Raw genomic sequence first — 20,998 nt, 5'->3', positions numbered from 1 at the left:
GTCGATAGACACTTAGGTTGCTTCCATGTCCTGGATATTGTAAATAGAGCTGCAGTGAACATTGTGGTGCATGACTCTCTTTGAATTATGGTTTTCTCAGGGTATATGCCCAGTAGTGGGATAGCTAGGTCATATGGTAGTTCTATTTTTAAGGAACCTCCATACTGTTCTCCATAGTAGCTGTATCAATTTACATTCCCACCAACAGTACAAGAGGGTTCCCTTTCTCCACACCGTCTCCAGCATTTATTGTTTGTAGATTTTTTGGTGATGGCCATTCTGACAGGTGTGAGGTGATACCTCATTGTAGTTTTGATTTGCATTTCTCTGATGGGGAATCCTGTATTTTATTTGGCAAACCTACACGTAACCAGCTCTGGCCAATGAGACATAATTGGAAGGGGTTAAGATGGCAATGCGTCTCAGATGGAGCAACAGATTCAATACAAACCCTATCAAAACCCCAGCTGCCTTTTTTCCCCAGAAATTGACAAACTGATCCTAAAGTGTATATAGAAAACCAAGAGGCCCAGAATTACAAAACAATCTTGAAAAAGAAGAATAAAATTGAAGGACTCACTTCCCAATTTCAAAACTTACTACAAAGCTACAGTAGTCAAGACAGCGTGGTACTGGCAGGGGGTAGATATATAGATCAATGAAACAGAATTGAGGTCTAGAAATAAGTTCTTACATTTATAGTTAACTAATTCTCCAAAAGGGTTCCAAGACAATTGAATGGGGGAAAGAATCATCTTTATAACAAATGCTGTTAGGACAACTAGAGAGCCACATGTAAAACAATGAAGTTGGACTCCTACTTCATACCATATACACAAATATTATGTGAAAATGGATAATAGACCTAAAGAGCTAAAACTATAAAACTCTTAGAAGGAAATCAAGGAGTACATTTTTGTGATCTTGGGTTAGACAGCCTTCTTAGGTATGATACCATATGCACAAATGAAAAAAAAAGATAAATTGGACTTAAGCAAGCTTAAAGTTTTGCGCTTCAAAGGACACTACTAAGAAAATTAAAAGACAACCCACAGAATGGGAGAAAATATTTGCAAATTATACATCTGAGAAGAGTCTAGGACCTAGAATATACAAACAACTCAACAATAAAAAGACAAACAACCCAATTAAAAAATAGGCAAAGATTTGAATAAACATTTCTCCAAAGAAGATATACAAGTGGCCAATAAACACAGGAAAATATGCTGAACATCATTAGCCATCAAGGAAATGCAAATGAAAACCACAACAGGATGTCATTTCATTACCCACTAAGTGGTTAAAATCAAAAGACAGGCAATAACAATTTTTCTTGAGGATGTGGAGAAATTGAAACGCTCATGTATTGCTGGTGAATTGTAAAATGGTACAGCCACTTTGAAAAACAGTTTGGTAATTCCTCAAAATGCTAAACATAGAGCTACTCTATGATGCAGAGATTTTACTCCCAGGTATATGCCCAAGAGAAATGAAAACACACATCCACACAAAAACTTGTACACAAATGTTCATAGCAGCATTATTCATAACAGCCAAAATGTGGAAATAATCCAAATTCCCATCAAGTAATGAATAGATTAATAAACTGTGGTATATCTATACCATGGAATATTATTCAGCACAAAAAGAAATGAAATACTGAAACATGCTACAGCATGGATGGACCTCGAAAATATGCTAAGTGAAAGAAGCCAGTCACAAAAGACCAATATTGTATGATTCCATTTATATGAAATGTACAGAATAGGCAAATAGAAAGTAGATTAGTGGTTGCCTAAGTCTGGGGGGTGGGACAGTGGGAGGTAGAGAATGAGAAATGACTGCTAATAAGTATGGGGCTTCATTTTGAGATTATGAAAATGTTCTATAATTAATAATTGCATGACTGTGTATATGCTAAAACCCATTGAATTTTACACTTTAAATGAGTGATTATAGGCTATGAGAGTTATATCTCAGTAAAATCTCTAACAAAATAGAGCCAGCCTCTCATTTGGTGTGCCTTTTGATCTGAAGATGATCTTCTATTATTTGTTTGATAATTTCATCTGCACTTGTTCATTTATCTATTTCTGGAACTTCTGTTACATATAGTATATTTCCGACATCCATCCTCCATTCAAGACGACAACATTGGGACTTCCCTGGTGGCACAGAGGTTAAGAATCGGCCTACCAAAGCAGGGGACACAGGTTCGAGCCCTGGTGCGGGAAGATCCCACATGCCATGGAGCAGCTAAGCCTGTGCGTCACAACTACGGAACCTGCGAGCCACAAATACTGAAGCCTGCGCGCCTAGAGCCCGTGCCACGAGAAGCCCGCGCACCGCAACGAGTCGCCGCAACTAGAGCAAGCCCACACGCAGTGACGAAGACCCGACGCGGCCAAACATACTTAAATAAATAAATAAATAAAGACCACAACATTACACAACCCGGAAGCCACCACTCACAGGTGGTGAAAGGTGCACAAGCAACCCACCTCCCATCCCACCCCCCCACCCCACTCCCGTTGCCCCAACAGAGTTTTGCAACATTATGGCCCTTTCTGTGCCCTTTATTGTTTGTTGTTTCTCAAAATTTCCCTCTGTCTTTTTTTTAAGGGTTCTGGGAGAATCCCTTAAGCCTGTCTTCTGACTGAATGGTTCTAAGATCTGGTATCCCATCAAAATGACCTCCAGAAGCTTGTTAAAGATATGGATTCCCAGCCCCCACCTGATGATTCTGATTCTACAAGTCTAGGGTAGGGTCCAGAGACATTTTTAATATTAAAGTGCACTGGAAGATTGCTGACTTTAATTCAGCTAGTTGGGCATTTAGAAACCACTTTTATAACTAATTCCTCACTCAATAATATACATTCTGCTATTTACTGCTCTACCGAGCATTTTAACAATGCTTTTCATCTCTAAGAACTTTTCGTTCTCAGATTGCTCCTTTTTCATGGCAGTTTTTTTTTTTTTTCTATTTTAGCACTGCAATGTCCTCTCAAGTCTCCCTGAGAATACGAATTAGAGGTGTGTGTGTGTGTTTTTAAGTTCTCTTCTTTTTTTCTGTATTAGTTTCTGTGCATGCCCAGAGTACTCACATTTTAAGAGACTTCTCTTCTGCCTTGGCCGCTCGTGTCAGGGCTGTGAATGCTCAGTGTGGCGGGCAACCTGTTTACAAACAGGCAATGCGGCAGGAAGAAGACTCGAGTTAAAGTGCAGTTATCTCCCCGGCATTGCTAGAAATTCCCGTCAACAATCATGCAACAAATACTCACCCAGTGTCTTCTTCAGCAGTGGTTCTCCATCTTGACTGCGTGTTAGAATCACCTGGAGAGCTTTTACAAATCCTGTTGCCTGGGCTGTACCCAGAGCAATGAAACCAGAACTCTCTAGAGCTGGGTTCCAGGAATGGGTCCGTGCTATAAGCTTCCCAGGTGATTCTAATGTGTAGTTAAGGTTGTAAACGGCTATTATCGAAATCAACACGTTTCAAACTTTCATGGGATGTGAATCACGTAGGGATCTTAGTAAAAAGCAAATCCTGATTCATGAAGTGTGGCATGGTGCTTCAGTTTCTGCATTTCTAACAAGCTTCTGTGTGATGCCAATGCTGCTGATTTCTAGGAACCATATTCTGAATATTAAGGGTCTAAAGCAGTGGGTGGCACAGTGTGATGTCTAGACCAGCAGCAGCAGCAGGATCACCTGGGAACTTGTTAGAAATTTGGGTTCTCCACGAATTTCTCCTTAATCAGAAACTCGGGGGGTGGGGCCCAGCATCTTTGGTTTAACGACCCCTCCTGGTGATTTCTGATGCTTGCTCAAGTTTGAAAACCTACAGCATACCTCTCCACGCATGGGCCTCTGACCACCTTAGTCAGAATCACCTGGCTTTATAACATGCAGATTGGTGGACCCCACCCCAGCTCATCTAATCAGATTCTCAGAGGGTGAAGCCTCAATTCTGCAGGTTACACAAGCTTCCCAGTTGATGCTAATGCATGTTCACTTCAAGAACTACCGTGATTCACCCTTGCTAGGCTTCTGAAGACATTTCAAAGTCCCCACACCGAAGCAGTTTTGGTTATTTCAATGCCCCACGGTATTTCTACCCAGTTAATTACCTGTGTAGAAGCTTAACGTGATTAATTCAGGTGGATACCATCTTGGAAGTCCCATAGTACCCTATGATTATGTGTGAAATACACATTTAATTTAAACACAGGGGTAGAGATTGCTCTGATGATGCTCAGGGGCCTAAGGGTGTGAAGAGCAGGTTTTGAACAGGGGATGAGAACTGTTCCTTCCTAGGCTTATGCCATAGCCATCTGGTGCTGGTAGGATTCTCAAGATTTGGGCTCTCCCATTCCCAAGTCAGTCTTTACAGCATCCAATCAAGTCTTAGTGCCGCTAGGGGCTTAAGCTCAGAAAAACAACAGTGGAGTCCCATAGATAACACCCAGCAGAGATCTAGGTGTAATTATTTGGATAACTTGACCACAAAATGTGCAAAATGAAATGTAATTTTATTTTCCCAAAATGTATTTTTGGGGTCTGAGCGGTCAACATCTCCTTGGTCTCTTGTTTTGTCTCTTGCAGTAACTTGGTCACTGTTTGATTTTTGCAAAGAATACATTTTAGTGTGCTGGCCTATGACGTGTTAAACAAATGGAGAGATTTGGGTTCAGAAATTCTTTTTTCCTCTGTACTGGCCAAGAATTTCAAATGATTTGGCTTTAGTTTCAGTGTTCCTTTGGAGAGCTGATTTTATTTTTTTTTTTCTGGTAATGCCTTAGGACAAAAATTTAAAAGAAAAATCAACTCCAAAGTGCCAAAGGAACAACCAGCACAACTCCATAACTGCCACCCCACCCCTGGGCAGAAAAAGTAAAATCCAAACAACACAAAATAGCTCAACAGGCTGTCCCCTAACTAACTGAACACAGGTCTCAGGGGAGTGTTTCCTACCACGGCTTTCTCTCCACTACTGGGTCCTGGCTGAGGCTGGAAAGGGGCCAGGCCTCGGCACCTCCTTGCTTTTGATTGCTGTTTATCCCCCAAAACATGATTGTCTATAATTATGTATAATCTCTCCCTTGTTTACTTTTTTCCACCGAACCTTGAACGTGGTTCAATCTTTCTTTGCTCTGCCCAGGCCCAGCGAAGAAACATTTCCTGTATTTTCAACCTTTTCTTTTTTTAAAGAAATAAAGGCGTTAGGTGTCCCTTTGTCCCTTCATTCTCCAAAACCTGACATTCTGGCCATTCCTGAATTGATTCATTCAATATCATTGCCAAGCACAGCGCTAAGTGCCTTGGAGGAGTTAGAAGTGAAACCAAAACGGACCTGGCTCCCAAGGATTGACCAGAATCGGTATCTTTTGTATAAAATGTGATAACATAGGGAGAGCATGTACTTGAGATAATAACGGGAAGAAATAAAGCTACTCATGTTCTCTTAACGACAACATATCACTCGTCAATATATTCTCCCTTTCAGTCACTTGCTGGTTTAATTCCAGACCCTGAATTAATCATTAATAGCTGAGCTTATTAGAGGAATGGGCCCAGGAATATCCTATTTGGCTTATTCCATTACAGGCCATCTCTACTGCTCTGCTTAAAGAAAGTGAAGTAGTGTTTTCTACACGCAAAGCAGATCCCTAAGACCAGAACAGGCACATGGATACATGCTTACAAGAATATGAATCGTACATGCAGCCTGTGCAGTCACATAGGACCTCATGCTCAGACAGACCCTGTACTTGTTTTAATGCCCTGCTGTCACCTCTGTGACATTCTTAATACTTTTTGAACAAAGGGCAGGCATTTTTATTTTGCATTGTGTCCCACAAATTAGGTATCTATTCCTACAGATACCCCAGAACCCGTCTTCTTAAGGCCTTCTCATCCAACTTTGAGCAAAAACCAAACGGAAATTAATCCAGAATCTGATGGCAAAGAAGGAGTGGGGAAAGAGAGAAAAGTTTGTGTGTGTTCATGTGCTAATGACTTTTGTGGCACTCCTCCAGCCCGTGTTTAGATTTCTTTAACGTGCCTATTAATCTTGTCAAGTTTAAGCCTAGCTCTTCTGAAATAGAACTGCCACCAGAAATATCCTGGCAGTGGGCTGTTTGGACCCTGCCACCTTTCTCGGGCTTCCTGCTCACTGAGGGTGCTGTTAAGGGGACATCTGTCTCCCTTGCAAGGAAGCTGCTAACTCCTGAGCTTGGAGGACAGACTGAGTGTAAAAAACGCTTCCTCGGGGCAGTGATGGGGGCTGTTTGGTAAACCATGTCCAAAGGGAAGGGGGACAGAGCCTGTTGGCTAAATCACCGGAGAATTACATAAAGGGAAAGCAGGGCCCACTCCCGAAAACCTTAATGTATAGATTCCAAAAGGAGAGAGGGGAAGGTTACTTCCCAAGCTGTGAAGAAGTTCAGCCCCATCTCTTGAAAGGGCTGTGGGAGAGGAAGAGTGCCCCAGGGCTGTCTACATGGCCCAGTGGTGAATGAGAAAAGTACAGTTGTCTTATAAGGTTTACTTTGTATTTGGTGAGGCAAATATTGGCAAGGGAATCAGTTTCTTGCCCCCCTGCCACATTTTATTTCTGACTTTTTCAAATATTATATCGAGATAACCTTATCACTTTCATCCTATAAAAATATGTTTATTGACCAACTATTTAAAAATGGAAGGGTTAAATTTTAAATAGAGAGACGTAGGCACACATTTAAGTATGCTTGGGTTATCTGCTGAAGCGGAGAGCTTTTCTCCTGTCAGTTTCCCACCCCGAAGCCTTACGAAGAAGGTAGAAAATCATTGACTTACACATCTCACTTCGGTATTTTTAAATCTTCGGGATTATTTGTATGCAAACAGGAACGTGCGCTGATGGCTGGCAGAATTCATTTGTACCTGCTGAACATTCCCACCTGAATCTCCAAGTCATTCCTCTGCAATTTCCAGAGCGGAAGGAAGCAAAGCCATAGAAAGCCGGCTGTGAAAGGTGGGTGTCAAGGGGCACAGCTGTCCCACAGAGAAACTGGGTACTCACTTCTCCAAAGGCGATACGGGCAAGTGGACCATCGTTGTAAATTACCTGGCAAGCGTGAATACTGATGTTTATGAGAAAGTCTTTCAACCTTTTTTTCCCAAGAAGGTTTGGTGGCTCTTTCAAGTACCAATTATAAATTTCCAAACCCCAGACATTTGGGTGCCAGTCTGAAACAGGGACTGTTAATGCTAAGACTTGTAGTAAATTGCAACAGTTTGGCAAGTGAGTGATTTGTTTCCCAGAGTTCAAGCATGGACTGTAGCTGCCAGTGGCATCTCTTCCAGACGCTTCTACACAGGGCTCTTAGCTATTCCAAGATGCGAAATAGCTTTCATAGACTTCCTAAAGGGGAGGAGTGACAGGCAGGAGACAGAACTCTCCAGCCTTTGGGCTCTAGGCTCATCAGTAAAAAAGTAACAGCTTAATGCAGCTTCCAGCTATGAGAGGAATAAAAATGAACACTGTGTTCTTCCAAAGGCATCTAATCTGAGGTGCCCAGGGAAGATACATATGTATGTGTTAAATTTATCTATAAAGAGTCAGGTCTTGTGGATGTCCCTTTATGACTTCCAAGTCAAAATGTGTGCAGCCGTGGAAGTTAACTTCACAGATTACAGCCTTGTTTCAGAAAAAAGGCCACTGGGCTGTCACTGAAAGATTCAGTGAGAAAAAAAAAAAAGGTGCACAACGCCTCAGAATGGCAGCATATTAACTTGGGTAAACACCAGCATGTGGTGTGTCTTACACATGTATGTTTATGCCTCAGTCAGATGAATAGCACCATGAAACGGCTATTGAAGTGATTAAGTGTATTTGAGATTTTATTGATTCTAGAAGAGGTGGCACATGAAAGGAAGGATGGGCAGGCAGAAAGCAGTATGTAGGCTGCAAACAAGAGAAGGATGTGCTGCCTTGCTGGGTGGCTGGGAAGTCTTGGGCCAGGAGAGAAATGCTTGAGTTAGCCACCACCATCTGGGACCAGATCGAATATGGCTACTGGCTTATCTGAATATAGACTTCAAAGGTCTAAAGGCAAATCTGGCCATACAACCTGGCACCTTAAGAGTTGACATCAAGACCCACGATCTCCTAAAGAGGAGGTGAAGTCAAAAAGACCTTCTACCTCAAGATAAAACCTCTAAGTGAAAGAGAAGGCACAGGCTTCTTCCTAACTCATCAGAGTTCCCTGAAACAGTTAAGCAAGAGACCAATCATCAGGAGGGGAATGGGGATGCCTGGACTCCACCTGCAATGCTAGGTACCAAAGGGCAACTTGAATTTTGACCTAAGGTGGTACCACTTGAACTGGGAATCGACAGAACCAGGGAGAAAATTCCTCAAGAGAAAAAGCTCTAAAAACAAACAAAAACCTTGAGAGTGGATGGTCATCTTTTCAGTAGGCATTCAGAGTTGTAACACTGACTATGTGAGGCCTTGGCCAGGGCAGGGAGAGATCAAGGACCAACAGGAAAAAATCCAAGGGAAGGTGTGACCGGGGGAGCTCTGGCAGCTGAAGGGCAGGTCTTGGAAGGCTTCAAAGCTTTCTCTACTGGTGGAAGCTGGGGCTTGGGATACCAGGAGAAACTAAGGCTATTTAGAAAAGGGTGACAATGACTTGAAAAACTTGTTGCTAAATATGAACTTGAAAGTTACAGAACCAGAAGCATGGGCTATGGCATCAAAGAGCTGTGACTTCATCGCTTACTACCTTCCTGAGCTTGGCTTAGTTAAACAATTTGAGCCTCAGTTTCCTCACCTTTAAAATATGTGTAATAAAACCTACCTCACAGGGCTGTTGGAAGGATTTAATAACAAAATACTTGCAAACAGTAGGCTCTCAAAAAGTGTTATTTCCTGGGCTTCCCTGGTGGCACAGTGGTTGAGAGTCCACCTGCGGATGCAGGGGACACGGGTTTGTGCCCCGGTCCGGGAAGATCCCACTTGCTGCGGAGCAGCTGGGCCCGTGAGCCATGACCGCTGAACCTGTGCGTCCGGAGCCTGTGCTGCGCAACGGGAGAGGCCACAACAGTGGGAGGCTCGTGTACCGCAAAAAAAAAAAAAAAAAAAGTGTTAGTTCCCTTCTCCTTCCTTCTCTCCCCTATTTAACCTTCTTGATTCAGGTCATTTATTCTTTTTTTAAAAATTGAAGTATAGTTGATTTACAATATTATATTAGTCTCAGGTATACAATATAGTGATTCACAATTTTTAAAGAATATACTCCATTAGTAGTTATTATAAAATATTGGCTATGTTCCATGTGCTGTACAATGTATCCTTGTAGCTTATTTATTTTACACATGGTAGTTTGTACCTCTTAATCCCCTACCCCTATATTGCCCCTCCCCTTTTCCTTCTCCCCACTGGTAACCACTAGTTTGTTCTCTTTGCTTGTGAATCTGCTTCTTTTTTGTTATATTTAGTAGTTTGTTTTATTTTTTAGATTCCATTTTTAAGTAATAACGTACAGTATTTGTCTTTCTCTGCCTGACTTATTTTACTAAGCATAATACTGTCCAGGTCCATCCATGTTGTTGTAAATGGCAAAATTTCATTCTTTTTATGGCTGAGTAGTATTCCATCACATATATATGCACCACATCTTCTTTATCCATTCATCTGTTGATGGACACTTACGTTGCTTCCATATCTTGGCTATTGTAAATAATTCTGCCATGAACGTTGGAGTACATGTATCTTTTCAAATTAGTGTTTTCATTTTCTTCCGATATGTATCCAAGAGTGGAATTGCTGGATCATATAGTAGCTCTATTTGTAGTTTTTTGAGGAACCTCCATACTGTTTTCCATAGTGGCTATACCAAATTACATTCCCACCAACAGTGTACTAGGGTTCTGTTTTCCCTACATCCTTGCCAACATTTGTTATCTGTGGATTTTTTGATTGTAGCCATCTGACAGGTGTCAGGTGATATCTCATAGTGGTTTTGATTTGCATTTCTCTGATAATTAGTGATGCTGAGCATCTTTTCATGTACATGTTGGCCATCTGTATGTTATCTCTGGAAAAATGTCTATTCAGATTCTTCTGCCCACAGGTCACTTACTCTTCTCCTTCAATTATGTCTTTTCTCAATTTCAACTCCCTCTATTGTCATTCAACGAATGGTGGAGGCTAAAGGTATACATCAACTTTCCTTGTCCTTGGCCATGCCTCCAGTTCTGAGACCTACTTCCGCCTTGTTGTCAGATGGGTTAGCCATGCAGAGAACTCCCGGATACCAGAGAGCTGACAGTAGAGCCCCATGTTGACTTCAACCTGTGTCTCCATTCTAGAATAGTCTGGAAAACTGCATTTCTTTTGGAGTAGGCTACTTATAACTTTAAATTGGGTTATTGTCATTCTTTGGCCTAATAATATTCAGTTATAAGCCTCTTCCAAAAATCTTTAAGAAATTGTCCTGCTCAGCTGCTACTGCCTGCACTCTTGGACCAAACACAACTGACCTGGTTCTAATTTGCACGGCTGATAACTTTGGGATCAGTTCACTGTTTTGAAGATAGACCAAAACTAGGTCAGCCTCTGTTAACCAAGGCTAAAATCAGCACACAGTGTTGAGGAAAGCGGCCAACAAACATAAATATATAGATAAGTAAGTATTTTTGGTTCTTTTTTTTTTATTAATGTATTCTCATGGTTAAAAATCAAAGCAGTGTAAAAAGTTATAGAGTGAATGTAAGGTTTTTCTCCCACACCCCACCACTTTGTTCTTTATTCCTCTGCTCCAAGAGACACTTTTTAACTATTTTACATTTCCCTCCATTTCTTTATGCCAATGAGAATATATTTTTATTGCTTTTTCCTTTCTTAAGAGGTAACAAATTATATACCTTCTTTTGTGTCTTTTTTAAAAATTTTGCAATATGGCCTGTATATTTTGACAAAACAATATTTAGAGAGGTTCCTATGTGTTTTTCCTTTCATTTTACAAATGCACAGTATTCCACTGGGTGTCTTTATCCTAGTTACATCAGATCCCAAATTATGGACACTTGGGTTATTTCCAGTTTGCCGAGACTAACAATGCTGCCATGACTTAACTTAGGCATCTGTCATTTTGCACATGTGCAGGTGGATCTGTAGGATATGTAGGATGAATTCCCAGAAATAGACTTGTTGGGTTAGAAAGTCAGTGCGTTTGTATATTAATAGATATTTTCATGTTGCCCACCACAGTGTTGTAGCACTGTGTACTCCCACCAATGGTGTATGGAGGAGAATGCTTGTTTTCCCAAATAACTTTGCCTACAGAATATGTTGTCAAATGCTTGGCTTATTACCAATTAGATATGTGAAAAATGGTATCTCAACATCATTTCAAATGACATCTCATTGCATTTCTCTTATTATGAGTTAGGATGAGTATCTTTTCATATGTTTAAGAATCATTTGTGGGCTTCCCTGGTGGTACAGTGGTTGAGAGTCTGCCTGCCGGTGCAGGGGACATGGGTTCGTGCCCCAGTCTGGGAAGATCCCACGTGCCGCGGAGCGGCTGGGCCTGTGAGCCATGGCCGCTGAGCCTGCGCGTCCGGAGCCTGTACTCTGCAATGGGAGAGGCCACAGCAGTGAGAGGCCCGCGTACTGTAAAAAAAAAAAAAAAAAGAATCATTTGCATTTTTTCCTGTCAACAGTCCATGTCCTTTACCTAATTTTCTATTGAGTAAGCAGTCTTTATCTTCTCAGTTTTTAGACCTCTTTATATAAACAGAGATTAGTCCTTTTTCTGATATGTGTTCATTTTTTTCCATTTTTGTCATTTGTCTTCTGACTCTTTTATATAATTGAACTTACCATGGTTTTCATGTATGACTTTTGAATTCCTGTTAGAAAGGCTTTTCCTACCCCAGTGTTATAGAGGAATTTGTCCATGTTTTCATCTAGCATGCGTATGACTTTATACTGAAACATATATTTGATCCATATGGAGTTTGTCCTAGTGTACAGTGTGAGGTAGGGATCCAATTTTACCTTTCTCCAGATGGCTGCACACTTGCCCCAATACCATTTATTTATAAATCCTTTTTTACCTGCACTTTTTAAAGATAGGCCCTTTGGGGGCTTCCCTGGTGGCGCAGTGGTTGAGAGTCCGCCTGCTGATGCAGGGGACATGGGTTTGTGCCCTGGTCTGCGAGGATCCCACATGCCGCAGAGCAGCTGGGCCCGTGAGCCATGGCCGCTGGGCCTGCACGTCCGGAGCCTGTGCTCTGCAATGGGAGAGGCCACAACAGTGAGACGCCCGCATACCGCAAAAAAAAGAGGAAAAAAAAAAAAAAGATAGACCCTTTATCATCTATAAGACACTCACAAGTATTTGGGTCTATTTCTGGACTTTCTATTCTGTTCCATACAACCCTGGAGATGTATCAAGGGGGTGATTAAGAGCAAGAGGTTTGGGGTCAAACTGCCTAGATTAAAATCAAATACATCACATGCTGTGTGGGTGACCTAGGACAATTTACTATCTTAATCTGTAAAATGGGATTAAATGTGCCCTGCACTATGCCTGGCACAAGGGCACACTATGTTAACAATGAGGATAAGAATGTTGGTGTGGTTCCCACCCATTACGATGGGTGATGGGTATTATCTAAGAAGCTGCTGGGAGGGGTGCCTCATCCTTTCCGCCTTTGCTGGGTCCTCTGTGAGAATGCTACTGCTTGTCCTGAAGTCCTCTCTCCTTGGGTTCCCAGTGTTGCCAAAAAAGGCCTATACCAGCAGAGTTCCTTACTGCATGGGAGCTACCCAGTGATCTCTGGGTGTTCCAAGTCCCTGTGGAAATGGTTCCTTCTTCCAGTCCCTCTCTCCACAGACCTCAGGCCTGAGTCCTTGGGAGAGGAGCACAGAACAAGTTTCCAGCTGACACTAGCTCTCCCTTCATAAGCTCCAACCAATGCCTTATGTTTCATACTAAACCTTCATATAAATCAACTCCTTCTTGTGGATCTGTCCTTTGGTTCATCAGACATTCCTGGATAGGTTTGAATCTCACTGCGTGTCAAGGACAGGTCTTTCTCTCTATCTTACACACATACACACAGACACATACACAAATGCATATTAAACAGAGACCTGTAGAGCTAAGAATGTGAAGGAATGAGTCTTAAGGGATTGAAGAGAGAGGCAACTTGGGTTCCAAAAAACACTGAGACGGCAGAATGCAAATGGGAGTCAGGAACCCACTCTTCAGGCATCCAACCACTTCCCCTGTTCAAGATCTCTCACTGAACAGAACAGAACTAAATTTTGTGGAGGAGAACAAAAGAAAGTGAAAACCTCAGATTTTTATTTTTATTTTTTTAATCTCAAAGGGGTCTCCAGGTTAACATGTACACCAAAACTACAAAGACATACAACAAGCAAGAGAAAAAAGTGTCTGATAGCAGCTAGCCCATGGTACACACAAACACGAATCTGGTCACATTTCCTTCAGTAGTGATTGGAAGTCCATACTGAGCAGGGTACATTACTTTTCAGTTGATAATAATGGTAAAGTCTACTCTAAAAGTCCAACCAATACCATTACAAAACAAACAGCTAAATCAACTTTATATACAGGAGTGCACAGTTAAGGTCTCCTGTGAATCACTGATGAATTTGGGCCAAGTCAATGAAAACAGAGATATTTAACAGACCAAGCACATAACATGCAGGTAAACATTTACTTTGTTTCTTAATCCCTCAGGCTCTGTCTCACGGACCCTCCCCAGTTTTAGCTACTCAGCAACTTCAAGGACACAACACAGTTACTGAGAATTCAGAACACAAATGGTCCATATTAAGCATTTGGGGTCAGGATGAGAGTTAAGAGATTTTCCTCTTGTCAGGAATCTCTCACGGTACATGTGCTTCACTATATAATTTGGGTGGAAATACCAGCCATTGTAACAGCAGCGTCTGGTACTAGTTGAGTCCTTGCTGTGGGCCAAGCACTGTGCTACTGTACTAAATGTTTGACCTGGGTTTTCATTTAACCCTAACAGTTGCTCTCTGAAGCAAATACTATTATTATTTCCATTTCATGAACGAGGAAATTGAGGCCTACATAGTTCAAGTGACTTTCCCAAGGTCTTAGAGCTGCTCAGTGGCAGAGCTTGAACTCAGGTCTGTCAAAGTCCATACTCTTAACCTCTTCATTAATGAACTAATTACATGTGGCCTTCGAGTACAAGCACAAATTGAATCGTGTGCTAACAGCACCTGGAGGCATCAGTTACACTGCAGGAGCTGGGGCAGGTGGTTTGACCCTATTCTGTTCCAGTTCATGTGGGTGAGCTCATTGCTAAACACTCTCTTTGCCTAAAAATATCAGGCTGTCCACACCCTGGAGCTCCACAGCTGCTCACGGCAGATGCCCTAGAACTAGAAAGTGCTTCATAAAGCCTTTAGAAAGGCTTTTTGACCAGGGTGATGGTGATGGTAGTGAGAGGAAAGGGAGGGAAGTGAAAGCAAGAAAGACCAAGAGAGACACCATAGAGGTCCTGCAAACAAGGCAAGAACTAACGACATAGAGGTCCTACAAACAGGGCAAGAAGTAACAATGTCTGCTCCCTTAACTGAGGGGGAGCCAGGCGCCAAGGCCCCTCCTTGAGGAGTCAGTCTCGGCCAGCTCGGCCAACCACCTTTACCTCTCCCTGGCCTTCATGGATCTTTCCTGAGTTCCAAGGGATAGCTAAGGGTAACTGGCCGATCATTCAATCCTTCTATTAAATGTCTACCATATGCCAGGCATTGTTATAGATTCTGGGGCTAGAGCAAAAAACAAACAACTCATTTCCCACCCCACCCCCCCAAAAAAAATCCCTGAGTGGGCCTCATGGCCCATTCTAGAGTGGAAGGAGGAGCTGCAGAAATCAGACAAACTATAATAATAGTAAGTACATATCATAGGTCAGAGAGTGAGAAGGACTATGCAGAGAAACAGAGCAGGTATGAAGATGGGAAGTGAGAGAGGAGGGAAAGGCGGAGAATGAGGGGAATTGCTATTTCATTGAGGGTGATCAGGGAAGGCCTCCTTCGATCGGTACCTCCTGTGAATCATGCTGCTCTCCAGGAAGAAGTGTTCCAGCCAGAGGGAACAGCTAGGGCAGAGCTCCAGAGGCAGGGACAGGCCTCACTTATTTTATGAGTGGCATGGAGGTCAACATGTCTGGAGCACAGTGAGACAAGGGGAAAAGTGAAAGGAGATAAAGTGAAGTAAGCGGGGGCCAGATTACGTAGGGCCTTGCAGGCTGGAGTAAGGACTTCCGGAGTCGACGGAAGGTGACTGAAGAGCTTTGAGCAGGAGGATGACACAATCTTGGGTTTAAAAGAGACCAGTCTGGCTGTTCTCATGAGGGCAAGAGAGACCAGCTATAAAGGTATTGCAATAATCCAGATGAAAGGTGAGGATGGCTTGGACCAGCATTGCAACTGAAGATATGACACAAAGTGATCAGGTTTGGGCTGTATTTTGGAGGTAGAACAGAATTTGCTGAAGGAATGGATGTGGCTGTGGAAGTATGAAGGGAGTCAAGAAAAACTCCAAGGTTTTTGGCTTGAGCAATTGGAAGAATGGAAGGAGATTGCCAGAAGGACAGATTTGGAGATAAATTAATAATTTGTGTTTAAAATCTAAGTTTAAGATGCCTATTAGACATCCAATGAAGATGTTTAGTAGGTAGCTTGGCATCAGTGAAGCCTGGATCTCACAAGAGTTACCTGGGCCTTTCTGTGTGTAGCCTTTGCAGAAAGACTTATTTTCATTTGTTCTCGCTATATAGCCCATTGATTAACTTTGCTGCTATGTTGATTAGTACAAAAATATTCATTGCTCTTGTATTTCATTATGGCCATAGTATTTTCCATTTAGCACTTTTTGCTTTGAATTCAACTTTATCTGATAATAATATCTTAATCTGTTTGTGTTTTTTTTTTGGTTTGTTCACATTCCTTGCACATATTTTCCCATGTTTGAATTTTCCATTTTTCAGAGTCAGTATATTGTAAAAATATCTCAAGTAAATAACCCATATAATGTAATTAAAAAAATAAAAACCCAGTGAGTCTTTTACTTTTAATAGGTAATTTTATCTCATTTACATTTACATTCATTTACATTCATTGCTGTCGAATCAGAACAGAGTCTAGGTAAGATTTCCACTGGTTCATTTGTGCTAAGAACTTAATTTCAAAGTTCACCAAATATATTTAGGCTTAAAAATTAATAGTATTTAGTTTCATTCCAGAATATGGGTTCACTGATTCTCCCTTCGTTCCTTTTATAAAGTCTGTCCCTGTATTACAAAACATACATTTCTGGTTAGGAGGCTACTACTCTATCACAATAAAGGCCCTGGGACCCAGAGTTGGCAAAACCTGGCAAGTAGCTTCTTGTTCACAGTGTTTATCTGAACTCATTTTCATCTGGGTACACAATATATTCCAGGAATCATCAATTAAATCTGACTGGTTGGGAGGGACATGAGAAGGTTTTTCAAAGCAGCGGGCATTTGAACTAAATCACAAAAGATATGGAGGATATACAAGTGAAGGCTATTTCATAGAAAGGGAAAAACACGAATGCAGGCATACTCCTGGAATCTAGAGTCCAGAGTGGCTGGAAAGTGGGGAAATTAGTAAAGGGATGTAAAGCTATAACAGAATAGAAGGTTGGAAAAGTAAAGCCAGACTGTGAAGGCCCTGAACACCATGCTAAGGAGACTAGACTCCCATAAGTAAGAAATAAGGAGCCATGAAAGGTGTAGGAGGGGGAAAGTGAATGTTCCTGACTATTTTAGGAAGATAGTATTATGCAGGCAAGAGACTGAATATGAAGAGATAGTGGGGAAATTGTTAAAACACCTGGGCCAGGGATGGTGCATGCATGGTTGACATACTGGCCCTCCTTCTCCCACATCCACAGTAGACATCACTCAGTGATCTTGATATTCTTTCCCTGTGTACCCGGATGAGGCCTCAGAATCCTTTTCAATACAGCACCATTTGAAATGGCACAGGAGTTAAATATATCTTCTATCCTTGGTTTAGACAAGAAGTGTTGAGAGTCTGAGCTGGGGTAGATCTGAGATACGAAGTGTTAATAATATAAAAAAAGAATCGAAAGAGATGGATAAGGAAGAAAAAGGTGTTTAGGATGAGTGGACCGTCTTTAGCCTTGCAGAAATTCTATCATAAAGTGTATTATGAAAGCATCACCCCCAGGGTCTTTGATTCTATCCCATGACTGTATTGAGCTATGCTGATGCAAAGAGGAGATTTGTGTTCAATAGTAAATATGCAGATCAACAAACACAGCAACTCATTTTGAAATTAATTGGTATGAAAATGCAATGTGAAAAAACGTTAAATTATTTTTATGTCTTTTCCAGTCTGTAACTGGTTCTCTTACTGAGTGTTTTATGTTAAGTGCTTTATGACATGGAGTATTAAGGAGATTGCATAAAAATAAAATGGATTATACAAGGTAGACCTCATATACATAACCCAAACTCAACTCCATTTGTCATTGCCTTAAATTATCTTTGGCTATTACAATTTTTTTTTGGTCTTTTGCAGCTCTTCATTGATTTTTTTCTTCCATCTCCTCTCAGTGACCTTTATTACACAGTCCTTTCTGTTGCTAGTCCCTCCTACTCCATTTCTTCTTTTCAATTTCTCCCTGATGAGATACCTTATCTTGCTGGTCCTGTTTCAGACAGAGACTGAATTATATAGATTCCCCCAGAGAGCCTGCATCGAACCAAGGAAGTGACTGATATTTCTACAATAATACGTCTGAGTTTATAAAAATGTTCTTTCACTCTGTTACTGAAAATTGACATTAATTAATTTATTAACTTAACAAATAATTATCTGGCACATTCTACGTTCTAGGTACCACCCTAGGCACCAGAAATACAAATGTCTATCTGCAAGCTCAGTGTCACAATTTTTACGCTATTGACATTTGTAATGGAGTCAAAAATTTATTTGTGCTCCAACTCAGACGTGCGAAGAGAATGTTGCTTCTCTAGGATGTTCATAACAAATCCTTGATGAGGTCTCACCTACTGGGAAGCCAGCAAAAACGTTTAAATTTTAGGCCAATCTTATAACCTGGTATAGTGGTACAATCATTTAAACGATGTCCTTAAGAAAATGCTCAATCCCTTTAAGTAAACATGCTCTGCCTCTCAGATATCCAGCTGTTCTCCCTGCTCCTCTGCAAGATGGCACCTAGGTGTGTGAGAAAGGGGCATGGCTCAGTGCCTGTGAGCAGGAAAGAAGGTCTTAGATCCAGATCTGTGTTCCTGTGTGGCTCTCCACATCCTCACTGGCCTCTCTGGCAACGGTGTCTCTTTCTGACACCTTCATTTGCTCTGTGAGCCTCCTCTGCCATTGTCTGTGGTCTGGTCTCAGCCTGAGCAAGCCACAGAGAAGCTCCCTGGCTGACTGGTTCCTCAGCTCCTGTGGGCATCATGGAGCCCTCTGAGGTTCTGCCTTGGCTTCCCCCCAATTCCTGGACAGGTCCGACTCTTTGCCCCTCACCATCACAGGCCCTCTTGCAGGCCCCCCAGCCTTCAGATCAGCTGTGTCTTGAATTTGCACTCACACAGGGGCATGTGGAAACTTCTAGGTCCTACCCATGTCTCAACAAAACCAGCAGCTACTCAGAAAAACCAAACTCCTTCTGCAAACCATGCTGCCCCACCAAACAGTACTCTGATATAACCCCCAAAGGCTGGGGCAGTGCAGCCTTTGAGACAACTCCTTCCAGAGTGTCAAAGACATCTGCCCCCCACCTAGCAGCCCCCATAACCCAGCTAACACTCCTCCCCACTCTGAGTTGAAGTCTCCCTGAAGAATTCTGGGCACAGTCTCGTTTCTCCTGCTTTTGTTCTCATTCTTTGTTCCAGTCTCCTAGGCCAGAGGAGGGGGTGTTTCTTTTACTTCTTCTTGCTGTTTGCCTGGGACTCCTTCTCAGTAACCTTGGCGAGAAGAGGTGGGCGCCCTCTTCCTTTTCCTCCCTACTTTCCCTCCTCCTTTCAGTCTTATGGCTAAGCCTTAACAGTCAGTGGGGAGGGCAGGAGAGAGGGAGGCTTAAAACTAATTTAACCTTCGCTGAGAGATATTTTGAAAATACCGTCAAACATTGAAAAAGAACCAGGATATTTTTTGAACCATTAAAAGTTTGGGTCATAAAAATTTAGCTCTGAAATTCTGGAACAAAGAATAAGCCTCTTTGTGATTTCCTTGTGATTCAAATCACTCCATGACATGCGTTTCTATTGCTGCATGGTCTGATGGTATATAAAAGTATTACATGAATTTAAATATTATAATGTAATGTTTCAATTATAATCCCAGCCTGTAACAGGAAAGTGGAATAGAAATCTTACATTAGGGATCATCTAATTATTTGTCGCCTCCAAGTAAGGACCCTGACCTATATCTCTGAGCCCCTGACTTAACATATGAACTCTAAGTACTAAGGAAATGCAACAACTCAGCAGGCAGCCCCTCTCAGAGCTAAATAACCCCCATTGTGAGAAAATTCTGCCTCTCACTGAGTCAAATTTGTCCCCTTGAGACTTCCAGGCATTTTTCTTAGTCCTGCCCCCTGGAGCTACAGAGGCAAATTGTAACATCTTTTCTCCATAGTGCCACTTAAAATATTCTAATTCTAAAATATTCTGCCCCTTTCTCAATATGTTCTTCTACCATCCATGGAGTGTTTGTGTGTGTGTGTGTGTGTGTGTGTGTGTGTGTGTGTGTGTGTGTGTGTGTTTCTTTCATTTTAATTTCTGCCACCTGGATACTTTTTCCCAGGCACATTGCATTCTCTCAGTGTAGTGTGTCTGTCTTAAAATGAGGGGCCTGGATGTGAACACGATGCTTCCGTTGTGGTCCTGAGTCCGGCAGGATCTGGATCACAGATTTCTTGTGCCAGAGTCTATTAACAGAGATTAATAAATGTTTGCTTCCCACTCTCTACCCCCAAGACCCGGTGGTTCATTGAAAAACCCCAGCTACACCTGCTGTCATGTAACATTTCCTTGGCCCGGCATATCCCTGCCTCACTCTACAGTTTATGAAAAATCAGGGGCAGGACTTGTCCAGGCTCGTACAGTTAGTAGAGGCAGAACAAATGCTGACATATCAAAGCTTAGGGCTGCTGCATTTCATAGCAAAGAAACAACAGTTTGGTGTGGGGGAAGGCTAAGAAAAAAAATTAAAATATTATTTTCTCCTTTTTTCCTCTTTGTTGTCCTAGTAACTCATTTGCCCTCCTCCCTGCCCCTAACTTAAAAAAATCTCTTTTCACATTTGAAGGCACTATGCAGGACTTCTTAGAAAATAAAGCTACTGGGACTTCCCTGGTGGCACAGTGGTTAAGACTCCATGCTCCCAATGCAGGGGGCCTGGGTTCGATCCCTGGCCAGGGAACTAGATCCCACACGCGTGCCGCAACTAAGACCCGGTGCAACCAAATAAATAAATAAATATTTTTTAAAAAGAAAGAAAAGAAAGTTACTAATATCACACTAAGAGAAATGTGCCGATACAATACTATACTTTCTTATAATGAGACACCGTTATGGTCAGTATGAATCATTTTGAAATGGAGAGATTTGTCAACCTCCCCTCACCAGTATAATATTAAGATAGTCCCCCTTAATACGCACATCCGTAAATAGTTAATTCAGTCCTAATGAAATATTAACCTATGACTGTTGCATTAATACATGTAAAGTATGAAGTACCTTAGATTATTACTCTGCCTCTTAGGTGAAATACCCTAAGTGAATGCAAAGATGGTGATACAATATTCCCACAAGAACTGCAAATTTTGCATTTCCTGAACTGGGTAGGTTTTAAGTTACATCATTTACTTTGAAAAAAAGATATATAAATGGCTTCTGGTTGGCAGCA

Source organism: Delphinapterus leucas, chromosome 2, assembly GCF_059928025.1.
Source record: "Delphinapterus leucas isolate spDelLeu-1000000601 "Yukka" chromosome 2, BTC_Dleu_Yukka2, whole genome shotgun sequence".
In the NCBI taxonomy this organism is placed as follows: domain Eukaryota; kingdom Metazoa; phylum Chordata; class Mammalia; order Artiodactyla; family Monodontidae; genus Delphinapterus; species Delphinapterus leucas.
This window is presented reverse-complemented; position numbering follows the sequence as displayed.